General features: G+C 37.9%; 1 long non-coding RNA gene across 1 annotated transcript; it reads right to left on the bottom strand.

The window, feature by feature from the left end:
* Positions 1–5,593: 5,593 nt before the first annotated feature.
* On the bottom strand, positions 5,594–17,618 carry LOC125277177. The gene is made up of 3 exons (XR_007186835.1): positions 17,470–17,618; positions 9,835–9,984; positions 5,594–6,973 (listed from the first exon to the last, which is right to left on the bottom strand). It is a non-coding gene; the product is annotated as an uncharacterized LOC125277177 (long non-coding RNA).
* Positions 17,619–17,642: the final 24 nt, after the last annotated feature.

The following is a 17,642-nucleotide window of genomic DNA, read 5'->3' as shown; positions in this document are numbered from 1 at the left end:
AGTGAAAATGTTGCACAATCACAGGGAGTCAGAATATATTTGATGTGTAATATAGAGTTGCACCATGTCCTAACCTGACATGACACAGTAAAGTGACAACTGAATAAATCCCTCTCTTCTCTGTCAATCTGAGTTTTTGTCCTATCCAGCCATGATTACAATGACAGGAAGTGTTTATTTTAACAGATGTTTTTAGTCACATTAATTTTTGACAAAAATATTCTTTAAAGGCTTAGTTCACTTCAGAATTAAAATTTCCTGATAATTTACTCACCCACATGTCATCCAAGATGTTCACGTCTTTCTTTCTTCAGTTGGAAAATAAACAGGTTTTTGAGGAAAACATTCCAGGATTTTTCTCTATATAATGGACTTCAGTGGGGTTCAACGGGTTGAAGGTCCAAATTGCAGTTTCAGTGCAGCTTCAAAGGGCTTTACACGATCCCAGACGAGGAATAAGGGTCATATAGCGAAACGATCAGTTATTTCCTAAAAAAAAAAAAAACTTTTTAACCACAAATGGACATGATGCACTAGCTCTGCAATGTGTCACGTGTTACGTAATCATGTTGGAAAAGTCATGCGTGACATAGGCGGAAGTACACAGTAGAGCGAAAAACTCAATCTCATGTTCTCCTCCAACTTCAAAATTGATCGATATTGTTGTTTTAACCTTTTTTTTTGGGGGGGGGGGGGGGGTAAGGGGCATTTGTCTTAATTGTTCGCTTTGTAGTCACTGGATCGGTGCTTACGCATGACCTTTCCAACCTGATTATGTAATGCGTGGCGGATCGCAGAGCAGTGCAACACGAGCATTTGTGGTTAAAAAGTATATAAATATATATTTTTTTTTTAGAAAATGGCAGATCGTTTCGCAAGATAAGACCCTTATTCCTCAGCTGGGATCATGTAGAGCTCTTTGAAGCTGCACTGAAACTGACATTTGGATCTTCAACCCGTTGAACCCCAGTGAAGTCCACTATATGGAGAAAAATCCTGGAATGTTTTCCTCAGAAACCTAATTTCTTTTTGACTGAGCAAAGAAAGACATAAACATCTTGGATGACATGGGGGTGAGTAAATTATCAGGAAATTTTCATTGAGAAGTGAATTAGTTAGTATTTAGTATTTTGAAGTCAAGTTTTACTTTACATTAATCATTGTTAATGTATTTTATCTCATCATATTTTGTCAACAGTAGGCCTATGTTATAATAAAAAACACAAAACATTACATTTTCCGCCATTTTGTTACTGTTGACGAAATAACAAATGAACATTTTCACCAATACTTTGTTTGGCGAGAATAACACTGGTGACAGGGCACTTTCGTCTGCTTTTATTTTTTTATGTGGCAATACTATATTCCAATCCAACAGAGGAAACCTGATTCAAACTTCAAACAAACAGATGCAAAGACTAGACCCATGCAAATGATTCTTTTCTTTATTATCTTTCCAGCCTATTTTCAACATAAGAGCTAATTGTTAAATTGTTTTCAAATTATTTTAATTTAATAACACACTAATAAACACTAATTTTACCATTTACTGCACTTTAAGTGGTTAACACATTAGACGTGAAGTGTCATGCTGCGCTACGGCTAATGAATTGAAGTCATGCACATACACAGAAAATAGTCCTATTTTCCAAGAAAACTGAATTTAAAACCAGAATATAGTTTCTCCTAATCTGAAACAAATTAGGTTAAATAGTTCAAGATTGTGCGCCAACAGGCATGTTTAGGGGTCGGTTAGGACAATAGGCTAAAAGTCTAAATTCAATCTGTTCATCACATTAAGTGATCAAGTGTCTTCAGAAAATTCGGACTAAACCACTCAATTCATACGGATTAGTTTTACGAAGCATCAAAGTGGTAGTTGCGTAGCTGTCTATGAGGGACAGAAAGCTCTCAGATTTCATTAAAAAGACCTTAGTTTGTTTTCCGAAGATGAACGAAAGTCTTACGGGTTTTGAACGACATGAGGGTGAGTAAATGATGAAAGAATTTTCATTTTTGGGTGAACTAACCCTTTAAAGATTTAATAGAGAGGTGAATTGTTGTCATTTTGGACTGCGATCGCGTGGGCGTTTGAATCGTGATCACGATCTTTTAATGATTAATCGTGCAGCTCTACTAAGAAGTATTTCCTACTAAAGCAAGGCAGTATTTGACACTGGTAAGCGTATCCATAGCAGACTTGTGGGAGTGGCCTTGGATGGCAACATGCCGAGTGCATTATGGGTGTTGAAGTTTTCTTATTTGGCAGATGGGAGGACAGCATCCTTTTTTTCTTTGTTTTCTCTAGACAGATTTCAAAAATGTTTTCGCCTTTCTATTGTTTAGGTAGCCAACTTTTAGTGAAAGCCCATTTTGCCAGCAGCAAAGTACCCCTTTGACGATTTTGCATAGGGCAACAATGATTATGGACCAATGCAATTTCACAGGAGGCTGAGGTAACGAGACAGCTCAGAAACCGAAACCAAGTGACCAACAAAAATGTCCTGTCGCTCATCACAGCTGATTAGGACTGTGTGTGAATTGAATGCTATGGTAAAGCACACATGTTTTACAGTAGTTCCTTGAACATGATCATACTTTCATTGAGGTTACATACAGTAGCCTATTGCACTCTGTCTCCTAATGAATCCTCTAAAACTAATTCCAGCTAATTGCCAATAATACATTAACAAGAGATGGCATCATCTTGCCCTCCACTGTGCTCGAAAGCCTACAGTGATATCCTAAAAGAGAACAGCATACAGCGTGGCGATTTGTAATAAAAGTCTGGCTGAGCGTTCAGTGATATGTCTCCAAGGGAGAGCTACAGGCACCATTTAATGCATGTTTGCAGAAAACTATTCTAAACAGGCTCAAATTGAGAGGTGATTATATGGACGATGTGGGACCTGTTATAATTACTTCAAACCGCTGTGTTGGTGATAATCTATGGTAATTGCAAGTTTCTGAGCTTGAGCGCTACATGTATTATCTTTATGATGAAAGAACGAGATACACATCCTTGGAGATGCTTACACTGAAGATGTAATTGTTTCACCTTCTAGAAAACATCAGAAAAAAGCTGTCAATAAACAAATGCAGTCCATGTGGACAGCATATCAATCTTCACCCTAATTTAATTCAAAATTAGATTAGATATGTTCGTTTTAATTAGATCTGTTCGTATTGCTATAAATGGAATAAAGACACTTAACGTAATACCTATGTGAATCCTAGAGGAAAAGCCAGCCATGTAAATCTAGATTTGCTGATGATTATGTGAGTGGTGCTTACCTGCAGACCGCAGAACCTGATTTTTACCAAGTGATCCTGGAACAACATTCCAATCAACATCAGATTTGAGGGACAAGTTTACAGTTTATGTCAAGTTTAGGCTTACAACCAGGGTTAGGTGTTTCTACATGAGTGTTTTTCACCTATCATTTTTCTATGATTTTAGGGATACCTTATGGGTAGGGTTAAATTTAAGGGTAGGGATAGGGTTTGGATTTAACTTTCAGACAGCAACTCGGAAAAATCAGGACATGCTCCAAGGCCTTTCCTAGGCCTAAACTTTGTTGCATTATTTATTTATTTTTTCCTAATTTTGATTTAAGTTTATAAGTAACATACACCGTTGTTCTAAATAACAATTCTTTTACATTGATTCAGCTTAAAGGGTTAGTTCACCCAAAAAATGAAAATTAATTACTCATTAATTACTCACCCTCATGTCGTTCTACAGCCGTAAGACCTTCGTTCATCTTCAGAACACAAATTAAGATATTTTTGATCAAATCCGATGGCTCAGTGAGGCCTCCATTGCCAGCAATTTAATTTACACTTTCAATGCCCAGAAAGCTACTAAAGACATATTTAAAACAGTTCATGTAACTACAGTGGTTCAACCTTAATGTGATGAAGCGACGAGAAAACTTTTTGTGCGCCAAAAAAACAAAACAACAACTTTATTCAGCAATATCTAGTGATGGGCGATTTCAAAACACTGCTTCATGAAGCTTCGAAGCGTTACGAATCTTTTGTTTCAAATCAGTGGTTCGGAGTGTGCATCAAACTGCCACAGCGTCACAGTGTCAAATTTTGAAACGTTTCTAAAATCACGTGACTTTGGCAGGTGTGGAACGACATAAGGGTGAATAATTAAAATAGCGATATGTAAGATTTTTGCAGTAAAATATCCAAAAACCACTAGGCCAGTGTTATATATTTTGTTCACTTGAGTACTTACAATATTCCAAATGTTTCCAACTATTTGTAAATCGTGAGAAAATTGCAATTTTAACCAAGGCTCCGGGATGTGTGAGGAGTCGCCTATTAATTGCGTCATACCCGCGTTAACCCTCGGTCTGCCTTGGTTTCTGGTTTTATTTTGTAGAAACCATGGAAACACCAAAGATGCTTTAATATATTACACGTTTTAATAAACAAGGGAACAACTGTTTTGATATATTTATAGACAGAAAACAAATTATTGTTATGTAGCTCAACATGTTTAGTCTTATTGTTTAAATCTAATTTTCTTGATTTTTTGCAAGTACCATGCTTTACCATGCCTCAGAGAAAAACACTATTTTGTCAAGTAGCTAACATAGCATAATCAGATGCAGCTTTATTTTTAGTAACAGTAATACAGAATTTTCTTCATCATACAATACATTTTAAAATGAATTGCCATTTATCAACACAGGCCATCCAGCATTTATTAATATGATATTCTAAAATCGATCTAGTTCACTGCAGTGTGTCTCAAACAAGTGTCTCATAGCAGCCACCGAGTGAACGCACAGAGTAACGTTATAACATCATTTTCAACACACTCAAATGAATCTAATATGATAAACAGAGCTGTGTTACCTCATACTTATGACCGGAAAAGCGGAAGCGGCGCCGGCGACTGCGGCATAATAAAAGTTCTGCTGCTCGTGAGGCGTGTGTTGATCAATCGCTCCAGCTCCTCGTTCAGCTCCCACAAAACTCGGTCCTGCTCTGCTTCATACTACAGTAACGTTAATAATCGCATCCATGAACATGATTTCTTCCCGAGTCCTATCCCTATTCTTTTGCACCGTCTGTTAAGGTGGAGACCACATGTCACAAGATTCCGCTCTCAAACTTGGCGTCATCAAGCTACACCTTTGTTTTGAATAGGCCTCTAGCGACCTCTAGCAGACAAAATTCTTACATACTGCACCTTTAATGACAGAATTTTCATTTTTGGGTAAACTAACCCTTTAAGTATTTTATGTAAATTAATGAAATCCTGTGTTTTTATATTGTCAGAAAAAATAAATAAATTAATAATAATAATAATAATAATATATATATATATATATATATATATATATATATATATATATATATATATATATATAGGAAAACAGAGAGCAAGCTCTGAAAATCAATTTACATTGTAAAAAAGATTGGTTGGTTTAACTTAAAAAAGTAAATTACCTGGTTTAAAATTTTGAGTTAATTGAAATTAAAAATATGAGTTAATACAATGAAGGCGATTGGTTTATTAAACAGAAACTCAAAATATTATGCTAGCTGAACTACATTAATTATCTAAGTTGATTTGATAAAAGAAAAAATGTTATGATAACAAATCATGAAAATATTTTTTTACAGTATAGGGTGCAAATTTGATTCCTCCAAACTGTTTAGCAAACTAATAGCACAACTCTCCCTCTCAAATAGGGATTTTTTTTAAATTGATTAGTGCAGATGCTGTATACTCTTCAACAAATGTACCCCTGAACAATATGCTATAGTGATATTTGCCTTAGCAAACACCACTAATAATAAACACAAACAAAAGTTGGCCAATTAAATTTAAAGAGTCCAACGATTCAGTGTTCTCACTTGAGCAAATTAAGCTTTGATCTTTCTTCTTCTTTAAGCAATGCCAATTACTGTGATTGCCCTATATTAAGGAGACATTCTTGACATTAATTACAAGAGAAAAAAAGGAGATCCTCCAATTAAGATAATAAATTACATTGACTGCCTCCCAACAAACGCTGAGTTTGTCAAATCTGTTATTTTACGAGGCTCGAATGGCTTTTATACGTGTTCTCTTTCCTTCGCAGGTGACAATGGCGTCAAGTGGCTCTCAAATTAAGTGTGCTCATTTATCAGTTGAAGGACATGTTGATCATTATTGCCATGCCTTAATTCCCCTGCATTAACAAACAAAGCTTCAAGGATATATGTAGAATGAATGAAAAAGGATCACCCTTTTTTTCCCTATTCAGGGGTCTAGCAAAACTAAATACATCAGACATGTTAAAAGAAATAATTCGTTATTTACACACTCGCATCATTCTAAACCTGTATTTCTATTTTATTTTAAGCCCTTTTATTTTCCGACCACATCTGTCAAGCTCCAAAAAGGCACATGCAGTTGTCAGTGATATAAAACATGGGGCAACACCAGAGTGTTACTTTTGAATTTGAACATTGATGCAAATGAGATTTCAGAAGATTTTTAGAGAATAATGACTTACATTTCAGTTGTTTGTTAAGAATGTTTGGATTAGTTTTAATTGTTGTAACTTGACAAAATAAGCACAGTCAAAAGCAGGTGAGTTAAGGAAATTCAGGTAAAAACGAGGCAACGTTATAGAGCATTGTGTTCCATTTTAAGGATGTCAGACAAGCGCAGAGAGCATTTCAAAGTCTAGAGGAGACGGTGTGTTTGTGCATATGCGAGGGAGGGTGGGTTCGGGTAGCACCCTGGGATTCGCCGATGACAGGATGCAGGAATCGGAATACGGTCCCTCCCGTTGTCTGAGAATCCAGTGAGGGTGTTTGCCATATGCTCGTCGTTTCCCAGGGAAAAGGAATCAGAGGATAAAAGTGACGGCAGCTATGAGCCTTTTCAATATGTTCAAAGCCCATATGAAAATTACTGTACACAAGTCTTCTACAGAGACCAATTTTAGATCAAAGCCTGAACAGACAAGAAAGTTACAGATGACAAGAGGAGAGAGAAATGCGAGATAAGTTGTGCTGTGCTGTTTGCTTGAACTAATAGAATTAGTCTTACAAAATAAAGACAATGATTCCCATGAAAAAGGATAGAAAACAAGATCTCAGTCTTAGCTAATCACAGAGTCTTCATATAGCAGGTCACTATACCAAAACTGTTTTAAACTAGTCATTGCTATGACATTACTAATTGGGGACTATGATATTCTAGGAGTTTGCATGGGGCATTGTAAGGTGGTTGTTAAACTGTTCTAAATGGTCGCTTAGGTGTTGCTATGCAGTTGCAGAGGCATTGCTATGGTGTTAATAGGTGCTTGTTCTGGGTCATTGTTAGGTGGTTGCTAGAGTGTTACTAGGCAGTTGCTGGGGCATTGCTATGGTGTTAATAGGTGGTTGTTGTTCTGGTTTGTTGCTAGGTGGTTGTTGTTCTGGTTTGTTGCTAGAGTGTTACTAGGCAGTTGCTGGGGCATTATTATGGTGTTAGTAGGTGGCTGTTCTGTGTCATTACAAGGTGGTTGTTAGAGTGTTACTAGGCAGTTGCTAGTTGTTAGTAAGTGGTTGTTGTTCTGGTTTGTTGCTAGAGTGTTACTAGGCAGTTGCTGGGGCATTGCTATGGTGTTATTTGGTGGTTGTTCTGTGTCATTGCTAGGTGGTTGCTAGAGTGTTACTAGGCAGTTGCTGGGGCATTGCTATGCTGTTAGTATGCGTTGTTCTGGGTCATTGCTAGGTGGTTGCTGTTACTAGGCAGTTGCTGGGGCATTGCTATGGTGTTAATAGGTGGTTGTTGTTCTGGTTTGTTGCTAGGTGGTTGTTGTTCTGGTTTGTTGCTAGAGTGTTACTAGGCAGTTGCTGGGGCATTATTATGGTGTTAGTATGCGTTGTTCTGGGTCATTGCTAGGTGGTTGCTGTTACTAGGCAGTTGCTGGGGCATTGCTATGGTGTTAATAGGTGGTTGTTGTTCTGGTTTGTTGCTAGGTGGTTGTTGTTCTGGTTTGTTGCTAGAGTGTTACTAGGCAGTTGCTGGGGCATTGCTATGCTGTTAGTATGCGTTGTTCTGGGTCATTGCTAGGTGGTTGCTGTTACTAGGCAGTTGCTGGGGCATTGCTATGGTGTTAATAGGTGGTTGTTGTTCTGGTTTGTTGCTAGGTGGTTGTTGTTCTGGTTTGTTGCTAGAGTGTTACTAGGCAGGGCTGTTCTGTGTCATTACAAGGTGGTTGTTAGAGTGTTACTAGGCAGTGGCTAGTTGTTAGTAAGTGGTTGTTGTTCTGGTTTGTTGCTAGAGTGTTACTAGGCAGTTGCTGGGGCATTGCTATGGTGTTATTTGGTGGTTGTTCTGTGTCATTGCTAGGTGGTTGCTAGAGTGTTACTAGGCAGTTGCTGGGGCATTGCTATGCTGTTAGTATGCGTTGTTCTGGGTCATTGCTAGGTGGTTGCTGTTACTAGGCAGTTGCTGGGGCATTGCTATGGTGTTAATAGGTGGTTGTTGTTCTGGGTAGTTTCTAGGTGGTTGCTAAAGTGTTGCTAGGTAGTTGCTGGGGCATTGTTATGGTTTTAGTAGGTGGTTGTTCTGTGTCATTACAAGGTGGTTGTTAGAGTGTTACCAGGCAGTTGCAGGGGCATTGTTATGGTGTTAGCAGGTGGTTGTTCTGTGTCATTTCTAGGTGGTTGCTAGAGTGTTACTAGACAGTTGCTGGGGCATTGCTATGCTGATAGTATGTGTTGTTCTGGGTCATTGCTAGGTGGTTGCTGTTACTAGGCAGTTGCTGGGGCATTTCTATGGTGTTAATAGGTGGTTGTTGTTCTGGGTAGTTTCTAGGTGGTTGCTAAAGTGTTGCTAGGTAGTTGCTGGGGCATTGTTATGGTGTTAGTAGGTAGTTGTTCTGTGTCATTGCTAGGTGGTTACTAGAGTGTTACTGGACAGTTGCTGGGGCATTGCTATGCTGTTAGTATGTGTTGTTCTGGGTCATTGCTAGGTGGTTGCTGTTACTAGGCAGTTGCTGGGGCATTGCTATGGTGTTAATAGGTGGTTGTTGTTCTGGGTAGTTTCTACGTGGTTGCTAAAAAGTTACTAGGCAGTTGCTAGGGCATTGCAATGCTGTTAGTATGTGTTGTTTTGGGTCATTGCTAGGTGGTTGCTGTTACTAGGCAGTTGCTGGGGCATTGCTATCGTGTTAATAGGTGGTTGTTATTCTGGGTAGTTTCTAGGTTGTTGCTAAAGTGTTGCTAGGCAGTTGCTGGGGCATTGCTATGGTGTTAGTGGGTGGTTGTTATTCTGGGTCATTGCTAGGTGGTTGCTGTTACTAGGCAGTTGCTGGGGCATTGTTATGGTGTTAGTAGGAGGTTGTTCTGTGTCCTTGCTAGGTGGTTGCTAGAATGTTTCTAGGCAGTTGCTGGGGCATTGCTATGGTGTTAGTAGGTGGTTGTTTGCATGCCATTAGAAAGACTGTAAGTCTATCCCTCACAGCTTTGTTTCCATTAACGTAAAAAATTCTATATGTCGACTAAAGTTTGTTGCTCAAAGTTTGCTGTTCATTCAAGTATCAATTTTCTTGCAGATGTTTCTAAAAATAAAATAAATCATAGAAATAAATGAAGCAATTATTGACATACAGTAAAACTATGCTGCTTTGGAAGAATTACTTGAGCAGAATAAGTAGTAACTAAGAAGCCAAGAGTAAGCACACTCATAAAAATGATGTAAATTAACTGGTTTTATTCAAATTGTTTAACCACAGTGCTGTTTATGAGTAAAGACTGAGATATTAAAGAGATCTCTCTCTTTTTTTCTTTTTTTTTTTTCCTGTAGAGACTGTTTTCACTCACCTTGAATGCAGTGCAGTTGGTCAGGTTGAGAGCAGCCCACTCTGCCTCGCGCGCCTGCACCATCTGGCCTAGTTTCTGTCATTGCTTCCCCAGGAGAGACTGACCTGAGCAGGAAAACACTGCAGGAAGCAGCTGCCACCCTGTGCTCACCTGCAAGAAATCCACACATAGTGACAAAGTTTTGTTGGCAAAACAGAACAATGTAGACTTGAGGGTGTGCAATATAAGAGTAACTTTAAAAGTGAGCTGCTTTCATTGCCATCTGTTTGCTCAACAGAGAAAAATGGCTGGATTTATTCAAAAATAATAACGTTTCATAATGCTAAAGGGTGTGCATAAATATCTTTTTGCATTAAAAGAACAAAAGGAGATGGAAGTGATATAAAACAGCTGTGCACATTGGCTTTAATCAGAGGGGCTTGATTTCAGATTTGGCATTATGATTTTCTTCCTTTAATAGGGCTGTCGATTAACAACAATGATTCTCAAATTTGGGTCTGTTTCTGTAGGAAACCACATCAAAGCATCAAACGCATTATTGCCTCCTCACACATCAGTCGACATGCTAATTTCACAAAGAGGAAATTATAATTGGTTAATAGCAAGCACACGGTGTATTCATCTCAATGTCTCACCCGTGGCCCGCATATTCATATAAATATAACATGACTTGTCACCACTCCTGAAATTTATTGGTTTTCCACCTTCACAAATTAAGAGTTCCAATTTATGAATATTTTAGCACATGTGCGCTCTGCGGGACATTTATCACCGGCGTCGCTATTCTAAACAGAATAAATGAGCAGTCAAGCTGCCGCGCAGCCGGACGTTCCTGTGGACAGATTAATGAGAGAGCAGGAGCGATGGGGCAGCCGGGCAGGTTGGGCCTCCCTTGGAGGGGAGAGGGTGGAAGTGCTCTGAGAGGAGGACGGAGGAGAAGAGAGCTGGAAGCACGACTGAGATCCACGCCAGAGATTCTAGTCTGACTAGAGAAGATGTTCTTCCTGCTCTCTAAATAGGATCACTAAAATGTTGCACAAAGAAGACCTCCATGACTCTATAATTACCCACAATTCTCTTTGTCTATTTGCATCACCCATTTCTAACCTTAATGATTTTTTACTGAGGCCATGTCAAAAAGAATGCTGAAATGTCAAATGAATTATGTAATATCAAAAAGGAATGAATTATCAAAATGTTGCCATAATGCCAGGAATGTTGCAATGCCAAAGAAATTGTAATGCTAAAATTGACAAAAATATTGTAATGTCAAAAGAATTTCAAAATGTCAAAAGAATGATGTAATTCCAGAATATTGCTAAAAAAAATGCAATGACAACATTTCATGACATCTTGGAATCTTTAAAGGCCCACTGAGTGTCTTGGAATGCGCAGCATTCTTCAATGTGTTGACGTAATTTCGACTGAAACAGGAACACAGGGCGGCACATACCGAACAGCTTCTCCCCTTTTTTAAAAATAGCTAATTACGTATCGTTTATATCACAGCTCAGCCAGAGCTGTTGAACTTGGTAAAGCCTCAGTTTCCTTCTAATCTTCCTTCACTTTAAAATACAGCATTCTGTGCAGAATTTAAATGGGTCCAATACGTTTTGTGGTCTGTGCCGCATATGATCCGCTCTGTGCTGTCGTGTGTCTGGACCAGAGCAGACTTTGTGCGCGTGCTGCGGTTTGCGTGACATTAACGTGTAACCAGACTTCATTTGCCCCAGTGGAAAGCGTATTTACAAGCGTCTTAATCGTTCCCTATCCCCTATATAGTACACAATATGCCATTCACCATGTAGAAACTAGTAAATGTCAAATGACCAATTTCAACCGCAGCTTCAGCGTCTGCTTACAATGTAGGATGCTTTAGATAACTACAGAGCATTTGATTGGACAGAAGATCTGATGAGAAGCTGAAGTCCGCGATGATGTCATAAAAATCTGTGACGCATTTTAGCGGAAGTGAGAGACTGTAAGTTTTGAATGCTTATATCTCCTAAATGCAAATTTTGTCATCGTTTTGGAACACACCAGCTTATTCATAACCTAAAGGCTAACATTTACCTACTAAAATCTAAAAAACTTAAATTATGGGACTTTAAATAATGCTTTAATATCAAAAGCATGTCGCAAAAGTAAAAGTATCTACAGACACAATTTCAAAATAATGTTCAAATTAAAAAAAATGCTGTAATGCCATAGAATTTTCTTAATGCCAGAAAATGTCATAAAGCCAGAAGAATGATATAATGTCAAAACTTTCAACAGTAATGCTAAATTTATGTTGCCATGCTGAACAATGTGTTGTAATGCCAAAAGCATGTTGCAAAAGTAAAAAAAAAAAAAAGAATCTAAATTCCAAACAAATATTCTAACTTCAAAATAATCTTGCAATGCCATAATAATGATGCAGTGTCAGATGATTGTCATAATTCTACAAGAATGCTGTAATGACAAAAGAATGTTGTAAAGTCACACAAATAATTTTTCGTAGAATGGAGCAATGTAAAAGGCGGTAACACTTTGTACTTACTCTACTGCTAACAGTAAATTATGCATAATTACATGTAACTAACCCTAAACCAACCCTATTCCTTATCCTAACCCTATAGTAAGTACATGTTATTAATTCATATTACCCAGTACTTAAATGTATAATTACAATGTAACAAGGACACCTTAAAATAAAGTGCAACTTAAAAGGCATTTTGTAACGCTAAAAGAATGACAGTGTCAAAAGAGTGAACTTGGCTCATGAGGTGTCAGGTCATTATATCATGTTCTGCTTTTGAGAAAAGGCATGATGGTATTCAAGCTCCCTCCAAAACAAGCTGCAACCATGCAGAATGATCCTAAAGTTTACTTTGTGAAAAAAAAAAAAAACATCTGCTATGGGAGCCAGTAGCATCGCTTGACAACATGCCTCAGTGGTGACTCAAAAATGCGTGCCTTATTTCACATACTCCCACCCAAAACACCTGGCACAGACAAGTGTGAGATCATTTAGATAAAAGCTGGCAGAGGATCTGTATCCTGGATTCCTTCCATATCGCCGAGTCCCACCACATGCTCGGTGTCATCCTCAAGGTTTTGCCTGCCTAGGGGAGCGAGAGCCCAAGATAAGAGAAAGAGAAGCCCTCAGTGGTGGTAATTATTTCTGCAGCTTCCATTCTGTTCCGCCCCGGAATGCACACCCTGGCGACTGCTCGCCGCTCACCTGGCTCTCTCCACCACATCAGAAGGAGGATGAGAGCTCGCTCTCCTCCGAGAGAACCGCACAACCGCCCGGCTTTTCATAAACACTGGCAGCTGCTGCGGCAATTAGCCATGCGCTCTGTACTTTTACAACAATGCAATCCTCCCTGATCTCCACAATTAGCCTCTTAATTGGGTCTAAACAACCAAGGCGGAACAGATAAATAAAAAAGGCGAGGAGAGCGGAGGGGTTGGGCGGCTGAAGCTCGAGAAGCCAAATGCTCTCCCTCAGCGGCCTTTGGCATTTTGCCGTTTGTGGCGGAAAGGCGATGGAAAACACTGCGAGTGAAAAAAGAAGAAACTCAGTGTGATGCCTCAGATTCAGATTGAAAGTGACATATCTTTGCCCTTTACTTCCTCTTTAACTATCCAGCTCTGTGAAATGCTAACATTTCGTGTGACAGAGGGTGTTATGGTGACTTTTAAACACGCTGTTCAGTGCCTCATGACTTCGTGAAGATGGCTTATGTGACCCGAAAAGCACACTTGACAGAACAATAACCACGTCTATATATATCTTCATATGGGGATCCGATTCTAATCTGTTAATTAATGATGCTTGCATGTCATTATAGAGTATATTCCTCATCATCCCTTAATTGACATTAATTTAATGTCTAGACCCACACTACAAATTATGATTTTAACAGCTTTATACCGCTTTCTGTATTTGTGAACGCACATGGGTGAATTGCACCAAATCTGTCAAGAACATATTTGGATCATATTTCATCCTTTAAAAATAAATAAAGCCTGTTTTAGAACCATTAAGACATTTTGCATTGTGACAAGCACATTTTTCCCCACATTTAATTAATTTTAATTACTATTATGTAGAGGGGAAAAAAGACACATTCTCAATACTCATTAATAAAAGATTATTTAAGTTGTAAAGTATTGATACACTGTTACACTAACTTTACGCAAATTTAAAGGGTTAGTTCACCCGAAAATGAAAATTCTTTCATTAATTACTCACCATCATGTCGTTCCAAACTCGTAAGATCTTCGTTCATCTTCGGAACACAAATTAAGATATTTTTGATCAAATCTGATGGCTCAGTGAGGCCTCTATTGCCAGCAAGATAATTAACACTTTCTGATGCCCAGAAAGCTACTAAAGATATTGTTGAATAAAGTCGTTATTTTGGTTGTTTGATTTGTTTGTTTGCCCAGAAAGCTACTAAAGACATATTTAAAACAGCTCATGTGACTACAGTGGTTCAACCTTAAAGGGTTAGCTCACCCAAAAATGAAAATTCTGTCATTTATTACTTACCCTCATGTCGTTCCACACCCGTAAGACCTTTGTTAATCTTCGGAACACAAATTAAGATATTTTAGTTGAAATCCGATGGCTCCGTGAGGCCTCCATAGGAAGCAATGGACACTTCCTCTCTCAAGATTCATAAAGATACTAAAAACATATTTAAATCAGTTCATGTGAGTACAGTGGTTCAATATTAATATTATAAAGCGACAAGAATATTTTTGGAGCGCCAAAAAAAACCGAAATAACGACTTGTTTAGTGATGGCCGATTTCAAAACACTGCTTCAGGAAGCATCGGAGCACAAATGAATCAGTGTGTGGAATCTGCTGTTCAGAGTGCCAAAGTCACATGATTTCAGCCGTTGGAAGTTTGACACGCGATCGGAATCATGACTCGACACACTGATTCATTTATGCTCCGATGCTTCATGAAGCAGTGTTTTGAAATCGGCCATCACTAAATAAGTCGTTATTTTGTTTTTTTGGCACTCCAAAAATATTCTCGTCACTTTATAATATTAATATTGAACCACTGTACTCACATGAACCGATTTAAATATGTTTTTAGTACCTTTATGGATCTTGAGAGAGGAAGTGTCCATTGCTCCCTATGGAGGCCTCACGGAGCTATCGGATTTCAACTAAAATATCTTAATTTGTGTTCTGAAGATTAACGGAGGTCTTACGGGTGTGGAACGGCATGAGGGTAAGTAATAAATGACATAATTTTCACTTTTGGGTGAACTAACCCTTTAATGTTATGAAGCGACGAGAATACTTTTTGTACGCCAAAAAAACAAAACAAATAATGACTTTATTCAACAATATCTAGTGATGGGTGATTTCAAAACACTGCTTCATGAAGCTTCGAAGCTTTATGAATCTTTTATTTCGAATCAGTGGTTCAGAGCGTGTATCAAACTGCCAAAATCACATGTTTTGTTACATCATAAGTGTTTTGAAATGTCAATGGTTCACCACTGGGGGGCGTGACTTTGACAGTTTGATACGCACTCCGAACCACTGATTCGAAACAAAAGATTCGTAAAGTTTCGAAGCTTCATGAAGCAGTGTTTTGAAATCACCCATCACTAGATATTGTTGAATAAAGTCCTTACTTGTTCTAAAAGTAGTTACTTATTCTCGTCGATTCATAACATTAAGGTTGAACCACTGTAGTCACATGAACTGTTTTAAATATGTCTTTAGTAGCTTTATGGGTATCTGAAAATATTAATTGTCTTGCTGGCAATGGAGGCCTCATTGAGCCATCGGATTTTATCAAAAATATCTTAATTTGTGTTCTGAAGATGAACGAAGATCTTACAGGTGTGGAACAATATAGGGTGAGTAATTAATGACAGAATTTTCATTTTTGGGTGAACTAACCCTTTAAATAAATTAGACAGTACGGTAATGGGATTTACAAAAAAAGTTGAATGTCAAAATGTATAACATTAAAAAGGAGAAGATTTAGCTTAATTTTTATTAAATAATGTCTCACTGCTTAATGGTCCTAAAATAAGCTTTATTTTATATATGCAAAATACATTCTTTTTTTTTGGGGGGGGGGGGGGGGGGTGGCTAAAAACACAACCTGGACTTATTTTTGTGAGATTCACTGCAAAAGATAAGGTTTGTTCTACAGTATAGTGGGCCTGAACATTGGATCACTAGTGTTTCCTTATATAATACAAATATAAACATTGTAGGCACTTAATATCAGTCACTTACATTGCAGAGGCATAGATTAATGCCGGAACATCCATGCTGTGTAATCTGACAAATCATTTTGTTACAGTGCATTAACAACAAAGCAGAACTTGTCCATGACACACTACTACTACAAGATCCCTTGCTTTCATAGAGGCCTTTTCTTGTCCATTTATTCCAGAGGAGCATGTCTCAACTAAAGGTTTTTATTTTGACTAGTGGTTCCTCTCAGCAGGTAGAGTTTGAGGCGTGTGTGTGTCAGCTGTGAGTGCTGACAGCAGCGTCTGGCCCTCACACACACCACTCCAGCAGGGGAGCCCGGCTGCTCTGTACAGCATTTCTATATCAGCAGCACACTCAGTATGCAGCCTCCACAACATCACACACGCACACACACACACACACACACACACACACACACACACACACACACACACACCACTTATAAAGAATACAGGCACCATCTAGTGCTTTCAATTGGCAAATCTTATAAATACAAAAATAAATCTGTCTGTCCGTCCGTCCGTCTGTCCATCTCCTCTGCCATCCATCCATCCAATGACTAAATTGAATGACTAAATTCTCTGTAATGAACAGCTAAATAAAGAACAGTATAATATATGTATCCATGTAAAGCTGCTTTGAAAAAATCAGCAGTGTATAAAGCACTTTATAAATAAAGCTGACTTGACTTAAATGACTTGCTGATGGATAAACATCTCAGTTTCTGGATTGTGTCAAACAGGCATGAAAGGACAACCAAATGAATGGGAATGGCATTTTAACTAATAATTGAAAACAAGCTCTATACTGGTTCATAGGGTTTAAAAACAAGTACCGGTTCCATTACTGCAATTGATATTCATGAAGGGTCTCGAAAATGTTTTTTTCTACAGAACCCTTCACTTAAAAACTGACATGTTGTTTAAAACAAATGACTTGCTGGTTTTCGATTCACTAAAAACAGTGCAGATAGTGTAGTCCGATTCTCCAACAAATTACTCTTTTGAGTCGATTCTTTTAAGTTATTTTAGGTTCAAAATAATTTATACAAATAAATTTCATATTTTTTATATTATAAATAACTGTATTAATAAACAAATGGCATATTTTACCAACTACTGTTTGTTAGCATTTAGCAATTACTGTTTTTTATAATTAATAATATTAATAGGCTTTTTAGTTAGGCTATATGTTATGTAGGCCCGAGTATTAACAACACAGGAAACATATTACATATTACTACAGCAAACATCACTCATTTTTATCATCATCACTTATTATAATGTGTCCGCATATCTGGTATCCTATAATACACATTCATAATACACTGTTTTACTCTTTCTAAGCCCAATGGAGTGTGAGGTGATATGCACGTTTCACTTACATTCACAAGATGGATTTTTTAATTATTATTACTTATTTTACTTTCCATTTTATTTTCTTCCTCATGACCCTGGAAATTGTTTTTCATATTGTAAATGGTCAAACGGTTTCTTGTGGATAACAACAACAAAAAAAGTGCAACGAGAATACAAAATCTCACGAGATGTCGCGAGA

The sequence above is a fragment of the Megalobrama amblycephala genome, linkage group LG10 (genome assembly GCF_018812025.1).
Source record: "Megalobrama amblycephala isolate DHTTF-2021 linkage group LG10, ASM1881202v1, whole genome shotgun sequence".
Taxonomy (NCBI): Eukaryota; Metazoa; Chordata; class Actinopteri; order Cypriniformes; family Xenocyprididae; genus Megalobrama; species Megalobrama amblycephala.
This window is presented reverse-complemented; position numbering and strand designations above follow the sequence as displayed.